The following is an 18,369-nucleotide window of genomic DNA, read 5'->3' as shown; positions in this document are numbered from 1 at the left end:
GAGAATGAGGATACATATATATTGAGAATGAGGATACATATATATTGAGAATGAGGATACATATATATTGACGTCCTCTATAAAGAAAGAATAGGAGAAATAGAGCTAGAGCTAGAGTGAGATGAGAATGATGGATAGATCATAGAGATGCTTAGCCCACTTTCTCCTGAATACTACATCTAACTCTGCCCAGTTATAAATGAGGGCGCTCTGCCTCACAGACAGCCATCAGAAGCAGAAAATTATTAAGCTCAATGGACTGCACTTAAAAAAAAACAGATTGATGTACTATATAAGCATTTTTGTTATTTTGATGTTAAATCCTAAAAACACAGGAAATTCCTGAATTGAACTTTGTAAAATGTAGCATGATTATATAAAATGTACACAGTTGATTGTTATTCCTAAAGAAAGAAAGTTCTATTTATTAAAACATGGATGGATCTAGGAAAAACTTGAGACTTTCGGATGTGATTTCCAGGCTGTCCAGCTACTCTTTGACATTTACCCCTGATGTCTAAATCATTCTCTGTGTTTGTCTAAAACCTTATTTGTTTATTTGATAAAATCTAATTTTTACTGCATGTTGTTCTATGGTAGTTAAAATTTGTTACATACATTTTAGAGCATCCTGTAGAAATATTCTAATCATTGCAGTCACTTTTGCAATAGCTGATGTAATTTTACAATAGGTCTCAGATATGTTGACCAGCCACCTCCAGAGAATCAAAATGAGTTTTCTAGCTGCTTTAGTAAGCACATTGCCCCAGACCAGTTTCATTAAGGGACTGTCCTTCTTTAATTTGAATGAATGGATGACACTGAAGTGCAGTGCCACAAACCTCACAGAGCATCGTATGGATAATAGCATTCATTGTCAGCATGGATTTTAGTGAAATCAATAGAAGTAATGATTTTTGCAACTGACAAGGCCTATGCTCGAAGTATTTTTCCATTGAATTATTTTTCCTTTATGTTTTCCATTGCCCTGTGATTATGAGACAAGACCACTAAAGAGGATGTTCTGCTTTTGTCCTTGAGTTATCCAGTATTGGATTTATTGGTGCACTAATGTGCTTTGTAATGAGATAACTGCTGGTTGCATTGACAACAGTTTGGCAGCCAGTGTTGAAACTTATCACTAGAACATCAAAGTGGGAGAAAGTTATTGAAACATACAAAGAATGTTTGAATTCTAAGTCTTCCAGTGACTTTCTGTTAAAGTATTTTTTTAGATGCTCAGGTCCTCTCTGTGTATAATCATTTATACAGTGAATAAAACACATAGGCAGGCAGACAGACAGACAGACAGACAGACAGACAGACAGATAGATAGATAGATAGATAGATAGATAGATAGATAGATAGATAGATAGGCTAATAAATAACATGTTTGATATTCCCCTAGATTTTAAGATCAGCAAAACTCAGGAACTGGCATCTAATTTTACATACAATATTATGGTCAAAGCACTCTGCTACTTTTTAAAATTCTGAATAATTCATTATAATTGTAATTAATCTAAGAATGAATTATTACTCATACACTTATGAAAATTTAAACCAAACTGACTTATAGAGAAGAGAAGGGAATTAGGAAAGGTACATTATGTTCTATGAACAGACAGCAGTGTTTCCAAGAACAGAAATGGTACTCCCTCACTCTCCAGGCTCCCACCTACCTTCAGTCTGGATTTGTCTGTTTTCTCCTACCTTAAAGAACTTCTAACACCGGAAGAGGTGGGGTGATTGAATAAAACATTACTATTGAGAAGATAGGAGACTGGCTGCCTTAGAAAAGAATCTTACTGGCTCGTTTTTGTTGTTGATGTGGTTATTGTTGTCGTTGTTATTCCTGCTATTGTTTGGTTAATTCCTTGTTTCTTTCATTCTTATTGTTGTTTGTTTGTTTTTGCTTTTTGTTTTTCTGTTCTGGTAAAGAAACAACTCATTTTACCTTGGATAAAAGTCCAGGTCATATTTCCTTTCCCTGTGTGTGGAGAGTTATGAGAAAATGGAGAGCTTACTGAGGATCATTCTTCTGTTACATCTTCTGTGTTGAGAAGCCCAAGTTCACCAGGGGAGGGAAAAGGTGAAGATCTTTTGCCAAAAAGAAAAGAAGGATGCTCTACTCAGGAAAGTATCATATGAAGATGAAAGTCACTCAAGGGTCACCCTGTGCTTTATTTCAGTTGCTGTGAAAAAAATACCCTGACGAAAACAACAAAAGACATATAGACAAAAGAATTTGCTCCAAATTCAAGTCCGCCATAGCAGGGAAATCAAGACAATGGGAACTTGAAGCAGCAAGTAATATCCACAGCAAAGAACAGAGAGAAAAAAGCAATTACTGTACTCACGCTTACCTGTGTACTCTTACCAGTTCAGGAGCCCCACCCACAGAATGACTCTACCTTTGGTGGGCAACTTTTCCCACTTCAATTAGCTTAATTAAAGTAATGTTTTCACAGGCCTGCCCACAGGTTAATCCAATCTAGAAAAATCCCTCCTTGAGACTCCCTTCTCAAGTGATTCCAGATTGCCTCAAGCTGATAAACCTATCACATACTCATAACAAAATACACCACATATATCTACACAATGGAGTACTATTCAGCCATTAGAAACAATGAATTCATGAAATTCTTAGGCAAATGGATGGACCTAGAGAACATCATACTAAGTGAGGTAACCCAGACCCAAAAGATGAATCATGGTATGCACTCACTAATAAGTGGATATTAACATAGAAACCTGGATTACCCAAAACATAATCTACACATCAAATGAGGTACAAGAAGAAAGGAGGAGTGGCCCCTTGTTCTGGAAAGACTCAGTGAAGCAGTATTCAGTAAAACCAGAACGGGGAAGAGGGAAGGGGTGGGTGGGAGGACAGGGGGAGAGAAGGGGGCTTACGGGACTTTCTGGGAGTGGGGGGGCTAGAAAAGGGGAAATCATTTGAAATGTAAATAAAAATATATCGAATAAAAAAAATTGGAAAAAAAAATACACCACAGTCACATTTTGCTTTGCATGTGCCTTAATTCTCTTGGGTGGTATTTTTCAAGAAACTAGAAGCCTAACTGGATAGTCGAGTTAAAGGCAGGTATAATGTGATTATTTTCAGTTGTGTGCCTTATTAAAGACACTACTCAATAAACACAGTGATAACTTAAAAAAGTTCTAGCTGATGTAAGCTATACTAAACTTTTCTTTATTATCTACTCCCAGAAACTATTTCTGGCTAAAGTTTTCATGGAAGATTGTATCACTTTTTATTTATTCTTATCTGTGTTGGCTTTTATGAAGCTTTTTTTTCCAGTTCATTCCCCGGTACTTGATCTCTTCCGACAACTTCAATCCTATAATACTCCCTCCCAAAGGTTGTACTTAAAATATAGCTATCTCTAAACATCACAGAGACTTAAGTTCATTACCTCAGTCCTTATTAGAAATGTTGAAATTCCAAGGATCTTGGGTATTTGTTACATCAGAGACTTGTGTGAGAGCTATTATCACAGACTCCGCAGTTCTTGACTGGAATTTTTACACCCATGAGGTCATAGAATGCATTTTTATACAAACGATGTTACCTTTCTTATGATCCTCAAGACTGAGAGACAATGTGTATCTATTAATATTGCCCCCACACGGGTTGTGATTTAATTTATTGTGAAAAAAAAACTTAAATGTTAAGAAAATTGTCTTACCAAGTAAACCCTATATTAACTAAATCTGGTGACTTTTCTTTACTTGGTAGTTGTCCTTCACTGACAGTTGTATCATTGTGATTTATGTTGGCAATGAGAAAGAAAATATGGATTGCTATACATTAAGTATGTGTTGTTCTCTATTGCTATGGCATACATGGACTGTCATGTAATAATAGTTGGGGGGCCTGCTCTTTTCTGAGGGAAGGAGAGGAGTGTGGATATAGGGAAGAAGAGAGTTGTAGGGGAAACTGTGAGGAGTAGATAGAGGGAATTTGCAGTCAGGATATAATGTGTAAAAAAGAATTTTTTTTTAAAAAAAAAAGGATTACCCTTAAAGAACCTCATTCTTCAATGCCTGTGCTTCCATTTTCTCCTCAGTCGGCCTCTGAGGCTTTTCTTCCTTACCTATATACAGAGCCCTTCTAGAAATGCCCACCAATTATCCTTCTCCTGTCAAACCCAGAGAGCAGCTGTCTATAAGCTGACCCTCTCATGATATTTGACATGTTTGGTGACCTCTTCTTGATAGATACATGGTAGAAACGTGGTAAAAACTTTTCTTCTGTAAAAGGTAGAAAAATAAATATTTTAGGCTTTAGGGACTTTCTGTTGCAACCAAGCAGTTCAGTTGCAGTAGCATAACAGCAGCCACAGACAACATGTAAATTTATGAGCATAACTAGATTTCAATAAAACTTTTTTCTTTGGTTGCTGTGGTTTGAATTTCATACAAATTTCATGCGTCAAAAACATTATTCTTTTAGAATAAATGTGGTTCATATACATGGTGGAATATTTTCAGCCATAAAGAAGAATCAGTTATGTTGTTTATAGGCAATAAATGCAACAGGAGGTAATGATATTAAGTAAATTATGTCAAACTCAGAAAAAAAATACTGAATGTCTCCTATCACTTCTGGTTTTTACAGTTTATATAACACATAAAAGTACATACATACATAACATTACATTATGTCATAACATTATATTAATTATTTGTAATTTATTGGTTTTTATATATTTTATGATTATGTAAATGATATGAAATAATAAAATATGTATTTTAAATAAACAGAGAGAAAGTGAGAGAGAGTGAGAGAGAGAGAGAGAGACAGAGACAGAGAGAGAGAAAGCAAAACTGTCTGGAAGAACAAAGAGCCTTGCATAGAGGAATGTGGAGAGTAATATTTTCAATGTACATTATATAATGACAAGAAACTGTCCTCATGGAACTCAGAATTATGTACAATCAACATTTATCAATAATTTTGGGGGTTATTCTTTTGTTCATCCACTTAAGACTGTAAAGCCCTACTTTTTCTCTTCAACAATATAAAACAGGTATTAAGTGAATATTAAGTGAACTAACTACATCAGACAATCTTTTATTTTTCATTCTCCTAAATTATTTAAAGTTGAATATTTAATTTACATTTCAAATGTTTTCCCCTTTCCATATCTCCCTTTCTGAAACCCCCTATCCTATCCCCCCATGCCTGTCTCTATGAGGGTGCTCCCCTACCCACCCACCCACTCCCATCTTCCCACCCTGGCATTCCCCTACACTAAGGTATGGAACACCCTCAAGCCCAAGGACATCTCCTCCCACTGATGTCCAACAAGGCCATCCTCTGACATATGCTGCCAGAGCCATGTGTCCCTCCATAGTTGGTGTACTCTTTGGTTGGTGGTTCAGTCCCAGGAGCTGTGGGGGCGGGGTCTGGCCAATTGACACCGTTGCTCCCTCCATGGGGCTACAAAACTCCTCAGCTCATTTAGTCCCTTCTAGACTATCTTTATCAATAAATTTTTGGATAGTTCTTTTGTTCATTCACTTAAAAATGTGAAGCCCTTTCTCTGCTCCTCAACAATATACAGCAGGTACCAGATCTAATTTGAGTGGTAACCATTATGTTTCCAACATCAAACTGTCTGGATTGTCCTCAGCAATAATCTCATCCCTTGTAAATTTGTTTCTCTCGGTCTTGTCTGGTCTCCAGGCATCACAGAATGTATCAAGGATCAAATCTTAAGCATTTCCCCTTTTTATACTTTTTCTGCTGGTGATCTCATCTAGTCTAACTTTGAAAGCTATGTTTTTGAGTCCAGTTTTGGTTGCTACTATTCCAAACTGATCATGTTTTATGAAGGAAAGAAGTATGTTAGCTCATAGTTCCAACCGCAGATAAAGAGGTTACATCTGATGATGATTTTCTTGCTGGCTGAGTTCCAAGGTATCTCATGGTATCACGTGGAAAGACACAAGGAACAGGAACAAAACTAACTCAAACTGGCTTTGTAGAAAAATCCACTCTGGAGATGATTTATTAGTCTGCTAATCTACAAAGTTGCTAATTGCGTGATTAGAATTAATCCACTCATGAAGACAGAAGCCAGACACATCTAGAATGTTCCACTTTGCAATACCTCATAAAATCTCATACTAGAGATTGAATTCTCTCCCTACCATCAGAAACTACAAAGTGCATTCAAATCATAGCAGTCTCTCTATGTTCAAGTGTCACAGATTTATGATTTAGCCTGAAACTTTCTGTAGACTCATGTATTTTTCTGAATCTTTCCCTCTCCGCTTGTAAATTCAATACTTATATGGCAAGTAGACTATTAAACCAAAACTTTTATCCTCTCCCTTTAGCTGCTATTCTTTAAAGTTTTTGCATCCTGATAAGGAGTTTATAATTTCCACAGTTGCTCAAGGCAAAACCCCAGGCTCCTCGCAGATCTCTTCCCTGTCTCTGACAAACAAACAGGTTCAGCCACTCTTACCACTGACCTCCACTCACCAAATTCAATTTGGATTAGGCTCTAAACTTTATTTTGTCTGGATTATTCTGTTAGCTTTGCAACTCATTTCTCCATATTCTTTCTACATCCTTCATTTTATTCGCTGTGCTGCTACACTGATGTTTTCCAAATATAAAGTAGAATTGCATCATATGCCTACTCAAAAGTACGATAATTTCTTCTCTTTTTTAATCAAAAGAAATACTTTAATTGACTTATTTAAAACAAATCCTATTTTAATCTTTAGTTTCAACCATAGCTCAAAATTAGATTCATCGGGTAGTTGTGGCATATTAAATGATCTCTCCATTCATTCTGGTAGTATTTCTTTTGTACAAAAATTCACATATCAAGTTCATATCAAAAGACTGAAAAAAATATCATACTGACACAGCAGCAAGAACTGGACTTAGCTTTAAAAAAAATCATTGTAAAATCACTTAAAGCCAAATCAGGTTCATGGCTGTAAAGAATTAGAAACCTAGCTTCCCCATACCTAACTTTTTCCTAATTCTTGTTTTACAGTTAACCTGTGACGAGATCAGATCTCCCGTATGTGTGTAAGCATTAAGGTGTTTTCATGGAGCGCTATGTAGGCTGGGTTAGCACATCATGAGAAACTGAGTACATTCTTGTTTCTTTCACAGGTTACTATTCTGTTGAGTATCCAGATTGGCCTATATATCTACGTAACAGATACACATCTCTCTCATTGCTAAGTCAGCTCTTCTATTATTCTCTGTTATAATTACCAGTTTGGTAAAGCACAAATATCCTGACTTAGTTATTTTGGACTAATGCCATGCTTCTAAAAGCTTTATCATTATCTATAAATCTACTCATGAACGGGCTCTTGCTTATCTCTCTACATTAATTCCCCACTGTTACTTCTTGCTTGTTTGCTCTGTTGGAGCTATATTGGCTTGAGAATTTTTTTCCCATTACTTCATCTGGTGTGCTGTGTGACTTAATGTTCAAATAATACTGCATTGGACAGACTTCCTGTGATATGATACTCAAAACAGCACTTTTTTCTCTCTTGTGTTATATTATCTTTTTGTTCATTTTTTTAAATCGAGCTTATATTTATGGGGTAGGAGGGATATCTCAGAATTTAAGAGTGTAACGGTTCTCATAGATGATCTAACTTCAGTTCCTAGAACCCACAGTATGTTCATAACAGCCTGTAACTCCAACTCCAGAGGATCCAATGCAATGTTCTTTTCTGGCCTTAGCAGGCATCTGAAATCATGTGTGACACACACACACACACACACACACACACAATTTAAAAGTTAACAGACTCTTAAGAAAACTTATGTTTACAAGATAATGTGTTTGAATGTTTTTTTTACTGACATCTGTCATCTTCCACTAGAATATCAGCTGTCCATACGATCTCTTTTGTATTTCTGCTTATTTGTATCTCACTAGCTAGACTTAATCCTATGAGTTGGCAAAGGAAAGAAAAGTAACATCTGGGACTTCTGGGGTAGATAAGGAATTAGAGGCTATGTCTGTGTGAGCCAGGAAAGAAAAGTCAGAATAAGAACAGACATTATCCCGAAAACAGAAATAGAAAAAAGCTTCAGAAGTCCACAAAGGAAGTGAAATGATAGTAGAAATGAACAGAAGCAAAGACACGGGGAGGCAAGCTAAACACAGCTTTGGACATGCAGCACTGTGGGTTTGGGGGACAATGACTTCTCTATCTAAGCAGAAGGAAACCCCATTTGTCCTGCACTAGGCAGGGGGCAGAGACTGTGCACTATCTTGAGAGATAATCTATTACTAAAAACACAGCTACCAGATCTGTATGACAAGAACTTCAAGACTCTGAAGAAGGAAATGGAAGAAGACCTCAAAAAATGGAAAAACCTCCCATGCTCATGGATCGGCAGGATATAGTTATAGTTAAATAATATAGTTAAAATGGCCATTTTGCCAAAAGCAATATACAGATTCAATGCAATACCCATCAAAATCTCAACTCAATTCTTCACAGAGTTAGAAAGAGCAATTCTCAAATTCATCTGGAATAACAAAAAACCCAGGATAGCTAAAACTATTCTCAGAAACAAAAGAAATTCTGGGGGAGTCAGTATCCCTGACCTCAAGAAATACTACAGAACAATAGTGTTAAAAACTGCATGGTATTGGTACAGTGACAGGCAGGAGGATCAATGGAACAGGATTGAAGATCCAGAAATGAACCCACACACCTATGGCCACTTGATCCTCGACAAAGGGGCTGAAAACATCTAATGGAAAAAAGATAGCCTTTTCAACAAATGGTGCTGGTTCAACTGGAGGTCAGCATGCAGGAGAATGCGAATTGATCCATCCTTGTCTCCTTGTACTAAGCTCAAATCCAAATGGATCAAGGACCTCCACATAAAGCCAGACACTCTGAAGCTAATAGAAAAGAAACTGGGGAAGACCCTTGAGGACATCGGTACAGGGAGAAAGTTTCTGAACAGAACACCAATAGCATATGCTCTAAGATCAAGAATTGACAAATGGGACCTCATAAAATTACAAAGTTTCTGTAAGGCAAAGGACACCATCAAAAGGACAAATCGGTAACCAACAATGTGGGAAAAGATCTTCACCAATCCTACATCAAATAGAGGGCTAATATCCAATATATACAAAGAACTCAAGATGTTAGACCCCAGAAAACCAAATAACCCTGTTTAAAAATGGGGTACAGAGTTAAACAAAGAATTCTCACCTGAAGAACTTCGGTCTTCAGAGAAGTCTTAAAAAATGCTCAACTTCATTAGTCATCAGGGAAATGCAAATCAAAACAACTCTGAGATTTCACCTTACACCAGTCAGAATGGCTAAGATTAAAAACTCAGGAGACAGCAGGTGTTGGCGAGGATGTGGAGAAAGAGGAACACTCCTCCACTGCTGGTGGGGTTGCAAATTGGTACAACTACTCTGGAAATCAGTCTGGCGGTTCCTCAGAAAACTGGGCATGTCACTTCTGAAAGATCCTGCTATACCACTCCTGGGCATATGCCCAGAGGATTCCCCAGCATGTAATAAGGATATATGCTCCACTATGTTCACAGCAGCCTTATTTATACTAGCCAGAAGCTGGAAAGAACCCACGTATCCCTCAACAGAAGAATGGATGCAAAAAAATGTGGTATATATACACAACGGAGTACTAGTCAGCCATTAGAAACAATGAATTCATGGAATTCTTAGGCAAATGGATGGAGCTGGAGAACATCATACTAAGTGAGGTAACCCAGTCTCAAAAGGTCAATCGTGGTATGCACTCACTAATAAGTGGATATTAGCCTGGAAAACTGGAATACCCAAAACATAATCCACATATCAAATGAGGTACAAGAAGAATGGAGGAGTGGCCCCTGGTTCTGGAAAGACTTAGTGTAGCAGTATAAGGCAACAGGGAAGTGGGAAGGGGTAGGTGGGAGAATGGGGGGGGGGAGGAGGGGACTTATGTGACTTTCGGGGAGTGGGGGACCAGAAAAGGGGAAATAATTTGAAATGTAAATAAAAACTATAAATTAAAAAAGCTACTCTGTACTGGGCTACAAACTCCAAAATAAAATGGTTAATTAAAAAAAAAAAAAAAAAAAAAAAAAGCTACCCCAGAGGCTTGAGATCAGTGGTCATCCATACGTCAAGAATCCTCCATTTAGCAAGTCACAGTAACTGGGGATAAAGGACCAAAAATAGGCAGTTCTAGACAGCAGGACATCTGACACTGAAGAGCCAAAGGGCACACACAGTAGGAAGCTTGATCAGGCTCTAAAGAGCATTTAAAGATGGATCAGCCTGACTTCTGTAGCTGGGAAAGGTGCTCATCAATTGAGGATTTATCTGATGTTTCAAAGCACTGAGTCTTAAGCTATTGGGTGGATCAAATTCAAGAGCCATCTACCCATTGTCCACTGTGATTTAGTACAAGGAAACACTTAACAAGAGAAAACACATGATGGGAGAAAAAGTCTAACCAAGTTCAGCACCCCTTCATAACAAAAGTCATGAGAAAATTAGAAATATAAAGAACAAAACTTTATAAACTAAAGGATACATATGCCCACTCCTAGACAATGTTATACTAAATGCAGAGAAAGAGAATTACTGATAAACTCTAGAATGAGACAAGAACGTTTTCTCTCCAGTCTTACTAAATGTAGTACCTGAAGTCTTATCTATAACAATAAGATAAGAGATATAAAAAGGGATACAAAAAGGGGAAAAAAAGAATTGAAATTATCCCCATTTTCAGATGGCAAAACTCTAAAAATTCTGCCAGAATCAACTTGATAAATGTTTTCATCAATGAAGAATACAAAATTAACACATCAAAATAAGTAGCTTTTCTGTATATAGATGAGTTTGATGAGAAAGAAAAAGGTAGGAAACTCCTTTATATTAGCTGTAATATTAAGTATCTGTAGAGTTAACTAAACCAAAGATGAAAGCCCTCCACAATGAAACATGAAGACACTAAAGGAAGAGAACCAGCTAGAAGTGAGTGAACAGAGGACGTGAGAGAAGTCGCTGGGGGAAGAGAAGTGACAATAGAGAAATGCTACACATGTGTGAAGATCCAAGATAAAACACATTATCGTTCATGTCAATCTAATAAATTAGGCAAGTATGCGTTCAAGAAAACACCTTTCCCCAGCTCATTAGCCAATTCCCATTAGAATTGAAATCCTTTCTTTCTTAATAACTATTTTGAATTCATTTAAAACAAACAAAAATTAATTTAAAAAAACAAAAGAATTTGTTGGTTGTTTGAGTAATAAATATGACCAAAACATCAGTACGAGACTTTCACAATAGCAAATTTTAATAGTATTACACTGTCTACCTTTTGACGTGTTAGGAGTATGTCCGGTGATATCGGGCAGGGACAAGGTTCGGGCTGGTTGTGCGGTTGCAAGATTGTAGCTGTAGTCACTTCGGTCGGTCAAGAGTTATACCCTGACTGTAAATTGGAGAAGCCAGTAGTGCTGCTGATGTTTTTCGGAGGCAGTTCAAGTTGAATCATTAATTCCAAGATGTCAAAAACAAACAAATCCAAGTCTGGGTCTCACTCTTCTCGTTCAAGATCTGCATCCAGATCTAGGTCTCATCCATTTTCAAAGTCTTGTTCCCGAAGCCGATCTGTCTCTCCTTCAAGGAAATGCAGGCTGAGTTCTAGGTCTCATTCCAAATCATATTCTCCAGCTCACAGCAAAGAAAGGAATCGCCCCAGAGTGTATCAGAATCCAGATTTCTGAGGTCACAGCAGAGGCTACAGGAGGCCCTATTAGTTCCGTGGGTGAAACCCGGTTTATCCATGGGGCCAGTATAACCGAGGTGGCTATGGAAACTACCGTTCCAGTTGGCAGAACTACCTGCAAGCATACAGGCCTTGCTGGGGCCATTCTCAATCCCCAAAGAGAAGCTCCCTTCACCACGGTCCAGGAGCCACTCTAGGAACTCTGATGAGTCATCCTCTGACAGGTCAAGAAACTCCTCATCCTCCCGGTGGTCCTCCAACCATAGCAGAGTTGAGTCGTCTAAGCGAAAGTATACAAAAGAGAAAAAGTCCTCTTCCAAGGATAGCCGGCCATCTCAGGCAGCTGGTGATAACCAGGGAGATGAGGCTAAGGAGCAGACATTCTCTGGAGACACCTCTCAAGATATAAAGGGGTCTGAGAGCTCAAAGCATGGCCAGATGCCACCACCTATGGTACTGGCTCTGCAGCACAGGCCTTGGTTTCTGATCTGAGTCTCTGGGAGAAAAACCCAGCTCTCAAAAGCCCGCTCCAGTCTGGTGGTTAGGCGAAGGTCACTACGCCCTCGCCCTGTGCCAAAACCTAATGCATCCCAGATGGGCTCATCTACGTCGGGTGATGCTCCATATCAGTCTGGAGCACACCAAGGTCAATTTGACCATTGCTCTGGGTCTTTGAGTCCATCCAAAAAGAGCCCTGTGGGTAAGAGTCCACCAGCCACTAGCTCTGCATATAGTTCATCTCAGAAAGAGGAGAGCGCTGCTTCAGGGGAAGCAGCATTCTCAAAAAGGTATCTGGAAGAGCAGAAGACAGAGAATGGGAAGGATAAGGAGCAGAAACAAACAAATGCTGACAAAGAGAAGCCGAAGGAGAAAGGGGGCTTCTCTGATGCTGATGTCAAATTGAAAACTGATCCATTTGCTCCCAAGAGAAGCCCTTCCGAGGCAGTCAGTCACCCAAAAGGTATAAGCTCCAGGATGACTTTGTAAAAAAGATGGCTGACTTCCACAGAAAGGACGGATAAGCAAGATAAGGACAAAAATAAGGGAAGGAACCCGAGTTTGATGATGAGCCCAAATTTATGTCTAAAGTCATAGCTGGTGCGAGCAAAAACGAGGAGGAAGAGAAGTCAGGCAAGTGCGAGCCTGCCTGCAAAGAAGGAAAATCAGAGGAAAGCAGGGGTGCTGGAGAAGGAGCCTTTCACAGAGAGATCCCGAAAAGAGGAACGTGGAGCGTCCAAGAGGGACGTGGGCAAAGGGTCTTTGTGCCAGAAAAGAATTTCCGGTGACTGCATTCAAGGCAGTCCGAGAAAAAGTCATTACCTCCCCCAACTAAGACCTCTGAGAGCCGTGACAAGCTGAGAAACAAAGGAGACTTTTCCTCAGGGAAGTCTTCCTTTTCCATTACTCGGGAGGCCCAGGTCAATGTCCGAATGGACTCCTTCAATGAGGACCTTGCACGACCAAGTGGCTTATTGGCTCAGGAATGAAAGCTTTGTCGGATTCTAGTCCATAGCAACCAAAAGGAGCAGGAATTCCGTTCCATTTTCCAGCGCATCCAGTCAGCTCAGTCTCAGCGTAGCCCCTCAGAATTGTTTGCCCGGCACATAGTGACCATTGTTCATCATGTTAAAGGACATCACTTTGGATCCTCTGGAATGGCGTTGCATGGACGCTTTATTAAATACCTAAAGAGCTGAAATGAACAAGAAGCAGCTAAAAATAAGAAAAGTCCAGAGATAGACAGGAGGATAGACATTTCCCCCAGTACATTCAGAAAGCATGGTTTGACTCATGAAGAATTGAAAAGTCTACAGGAACCTGGCTACAAGGCTGAGGGAAAATACAAAGACGATCCTGTTGATCTTCGCCTTGATGTTGAACGTCGTAAAAAACATAAGGAGAGAGATCTTAAGCGAGGTAAATCAAGAGAGTCGGTGGATTCAAGACTCTAGCCACTCAAGAGAAAGATCAACGGAAAAGACAGAGAAAACCAACGAAGGATCAAAGAAGCGGAAGAAGCATCACAAGAGACCGGTCTAGGTTTTCCTCCTCCTCTTCCCAGTCGTCTCGCTCCTACGAGCACCCCAAGCAAGCAGAGGAGTGAGCACCCCGAGGAAGCAGAGGAGAGAGAGGAGAGCACCACAGGTTTTGACAATTCCAGGTTGGGGTCCAAAGACTTCGTGGGTCCGAATGAAAGAGGCAGAGCTCAGGGAACCTTTCAATTTCGAGCAAGAGGGAGAGGTTGGGGCAGAGGAAACTATTGTGGTAACAATAACAACAGCAACAATGATTTTCAAAAGAGAAGCCCGAAAGAAGAATAGGATCCAGAGTACATGCCCAAGAGCAAGAAGTATTACTTTCGCGATGACCTGGAAAGCGATGGCAGCAACAAACCGATGAGCCGAGGACGTAACTGAGGAGTCTTTCCCCGGGGGTGAGGCCGATTCGCACTCTGGAAGTCCAGAACCAGCCTCAAGTGGGCCCATGACACGTTCAGTGGGGAGGAGGGAGAGATTGAAGAGAATGAGAGTGAGATAGAAAACAGAGAAGAGAAGGACAGTTTACAGCCCTCGGCTGAATAGGGGCTGTTCTTGATGGAGCCTTCCTCTGGGGGGAGAAAGGCGCTGAGAGAGGCTGGTGGAGCTAAACAAGGAACCTCAAGAAGATCCTGAGAACCCCACCCCACAACCCACTAGCCACGTGGAATCCCACGACAGCAGTGTCCCTGGCGCCGTCTCACTGGACAGTGGACAGGACTCTGCCCCCGAGCCTAGATTGGGCCCATGTTTCCAGTAGACCACACACACTGGGCTGCTGCTGCTGCTGCTGCTGCTGTGTGGGGTGGGGCAGGGGAGGGAGAAGGGTGCGGATGCATGGACTTTGTTTTTTTTTGTTGTTTTTTTTTTTTTTTTTTTTTTCAGAAGCATTAGAAAATTAATTAGTTTATTTTTTTTAATATTTTTTTATTATTCGATATAATTTATTTACATTTCAAATGATTTCCCCTCTTCTAGCCCCCCCACTCCCCGAAAGTCCCGCAAGCCCCCTTCTCTTCCCCTGTCCTCCCACCCACCCCTTCCCACTTCCCCGTTCTGGTTTTGCTGAATACTGTTTCACTGAGTCTTTCCAGAACCAGGGGCCACTCCTCCTTTCTTCTTGTACCTCATTTGATGTGTGGATTATGTTTTGGGTATTCCAGTTTTCTAGGTTAATATCCACTTATTAGTGAGTGCATACCATGATTCACCTTTTGAGTCTGGGTTACCTCACTTAGTATGATATTCTCTAGCTCCATCCATTTGCCTAAGAATTTCATGAATTCATTGTTTCTAATGGCTGAATAGTACTCCATTGTGTAGATATACCACATTTTTTGCATCCACTCTTCTGTTGAGGGATACCTGGGTTCTTTCCAGCATCTGGCAATTACAAATAGGGCTGCTATGAACATAGTAGAACATGTATCCTTATTACATGGTGGGGAGTCTTCTGGGTATATGCCCAGGAGTGGTATAGCAGGATCTTCTGGAAGTAAGGTGCCCAGTTTTCGGAGGAACCGCCAGACTGATTTCCAGAGTGGTTGTACCAATTTGCAACCCCACCAGCAGTGGAGAAGTGTTCCTCTTTCTCCACACCCTCTCCAACACCTGCTGTCTCCTGAATTTTTAATCTTAGCCATTCTGACTGGTGTAAGATGAAATCTTAGGGTTGTTTTGATTTGCATTTCCCTAATGACTAATGAAGTTGAGCATTTTTTAAGATGCTTCTCCGCCATCCGAAGTTCTTCAGGTGAGAATTCTTTGTTTAACTCTGTACCCCATTTTTTAATAGGGTTGTTTGGTTTTCTGGAGTCTAACTTCTTGAGTTCTTTATATATATTGGATATTAGCCCTCTATCTGATGTAGGATTGGTGAAGATCTTTTCCCAATTTGTTGGTTGCCGATTTGTCCTCTTGATGGTGTCCTTTGCCTTACAGAAACTCTGTAACCTTATGAGGTCCCATTTGTCAATTCTTGCTCTTAGAGCATACGCTATTGGTGTTCTGTTCAGAAACTTTCTCCCTGTACCGATGTCCTCAAGGGTCTTCCCCAGTTTCTTTTCTATTAGCTTCAGAGTGTCTGGCTTTATGTGGAGGTCCTTGATCCATTTGGATTTGAGCTTAGTACAAGGAGACAAGGATGGATCAATTCGCATTCTTCTGCATGCTGATCTCCAGTTGAACCAGCACCATTTGTTGAAAAGGCTATCTTTTTTCCATTGGATGTTTTCAGCCTCTTTGTCGAGGATCAAGTGGCCATAGGTGTGTGGGTTCATTTCTGGATCTTCAATCCTGTTCCATTGATCCTCCTGCCTGTCACTGTACCAATACCATGCAGTTTTTAACACTATTGCTCTGTAGTATTGCTTGAGGTCAGGGATACTGATTCCCCCAGATTTTCTTTTGTTGCTGAGAATAGTTTTAGCTATCCTGGGTTTTTTGTTGTTCCAAATGAATTTGATAATTGCTCTTTCTAACTCTGTGAAGAATTGAGTTGGGATTTTGATGGGTATTGCATTGAATCTGTATAGTGCTTTAGGCAAAATGGCCATTTTAACTATATTGATTCTACCGATCCATGAGCATGGGAGGTTTTCCCATTTTTTGAGGTCTTCTTCCATTTCCTTCTTCAGAGTCTTGAAGTTCTTGTCATACAGATCTTTCACATGTTTGGTAAGAGTCACCCCAAGATACTTTATACTGTTTGTGGCTATTGTGAAGGGGGTCATTTCCCTAATTTCTTTCTCAGCCTGCTTATCCTTTGAGTATAGGAAGGCCACTGATTTGCTTGAGTTGACTTTATAACCTGCCACTTTGCTGAAGTTGTTTATCAGCTGTAGGAGCTCTCTAGTGGAGTTCTTTGGGTCACTTAGGTAGACAATCATGTCGTCTGCAAATAATGATAGTTTGACTTCTTCCTTTCCAATTTGTATCCCTTTGACCTCCTTATGTTGTCGAATTGCCCGAGCTAGTACCTCAAGTACAATATTGAAAAGATAAGGAGAAAGGGGACAGCCTTGTCTGGTCCCTGATTTCAGTGGGATTGCTTCAAGTTTCTCTCCATTTAGTTTGATGCTGGCTACCGGTTTGCTGTATATTGCTTTTACTATGTTTAGGTATGGGCCTTGAATTCCTGTTCTCTCCAAGACTTTAAGCATGAAGGGATGCTGAATTTTGTCAAATGCTTTTTCAGCATCCAATGAAATGACCATGTGGTTTTGTTCTTTGAGTTTGTTTATGTAGTGGATTGTATTGATGGATTTCCGTATATTGAACCAACCCTGCATTCCCGGGATAAAGCCTACTTGATCATGGTGGATGATCGTTTTGATGTGTTCTTGGATTCGGTTGGCAAGAATTTTATTGAGTATTTTTGCATCGATGTTCATAAGGGAAATTGGTCTGAAGTTCTCTTTCTTTGTTGGATCTTTGTGTGGCTTTGGTATCAGCGTAATTGTGGCTTCGTAGAAGGAATTGGGTAGTGTTCCTTCTGTTTCTATTTTGTGGAATAGTTTGAAGAGTATTGGTGTTAACTCTTCTTTGAAGGTCTGGTAGAATTCTGCACTGAAGCCATCTGGTCCTGTGCTTTTTTTGGTTGGAAGACTTTCTATGACTCCTTCTATTTCTTTAGGCATTATGGGACTGTTTAGATGGTCTAGTTGGTCCTGATTTAATTTTGGTATTTGGTATCTGTCAAGGAAATTGTCCATTTCCTCCAGATTCTCCAGTTGTGTTGAGTATAGGCTCTTGTAGTAGGATCTGATGATTTTTTGGATTTCCTCAGTTTCCGTTGTTATATCTCCCTTTTCATTTCTAAGTTTGTTAATTTGGATACTTTCTCTGTGCCCTTTGGTCATTCTGGCTAAGGGTTTATCTATCTTGTTGATTTTCTCAAAGAACCAGCTCCTGGTATTGTTGATTTTTTGTATGGTTCTCTTTGTTTCTACTTGATTGATTTCGGCCCTGAGTTTGATGATTTCCTGCCTTCTACTCCTCCTGGGCGAAATAGCTTCTTTTTGTTCCAGGGCTTTCAGGTGTGTCATTAAGCTGGTAATGTATGCTCTCTCCATTTTCTTTTTGGAGGCACTCAGGGCTATGAGTTTTCCTCTTAGCACTGCTTTCATTGTGTCCCATAGATTTGGGTATGTTGTGTTTTCATTTTCATTGTGTTCTAAAAAGTCTTTAATTTCTTTCTTTATTTCTTCCTTGACCAAGGTATCATTGAGTAGAGTATTGTTCAGTTTCCACGTGTATGTGGGCTTTCTGTTGTTTCTGTTGCTATTGAAGACCACTTTTACTCCATAGTGATCAGATAGGAGGCATGGGATTAGTTCGATCTTCTTATATTTGTTGAGGTCTGTCTTGTGACCAATTATATGGTCGATTTTGGAGAAGGTACCATGAGGTGCTGAGAAAAAGGTATATTCTTTTGTTTTAGGATAGAATGTTCTATATATATCTGTTAAATCTAATTGGTCCAAAGCTTCAATTAGTTTCATTGTGTCCCTGTTTAGTTTCTGTTTTCCTGATCGGT

General features: G+C 39.7%; 1 pseudogene; it reads left to right on the top strand.

Annotated features, from left to right (window-relative positions):
• The first annotated feature begins 11,572 nt into the window (after window positions 1–11,572).
• LOC127666037 (thyroid hormone receptor-associated protein 3-like) lies at window positions 11,573–14,378 on the top strand (annotated as a pseudogene).
• The last annotated feature ends 3,991 nt before the right edge of the window (window positions 14,379–18,369 follow it).

This window comes from Apodemus sylvaticus, chromosome 15, assembly GCF_947179515.1.
Source record: "Apodemus sylvaticus chromosome 15, mApoSyl1.1, whole genome shotgun sequence".
Lineage (NCBI taxonomy): Eukaryota > Metazoa > Chordata > Mammalia > Rodentia > Muridae > Apodemus > Apodemus sylvaticus.
The sequence above is the reverse complement of the archived record's forward strand: the minus strand, read 5'-3'. Positions and strand labels throughout refer to the sequence as shown.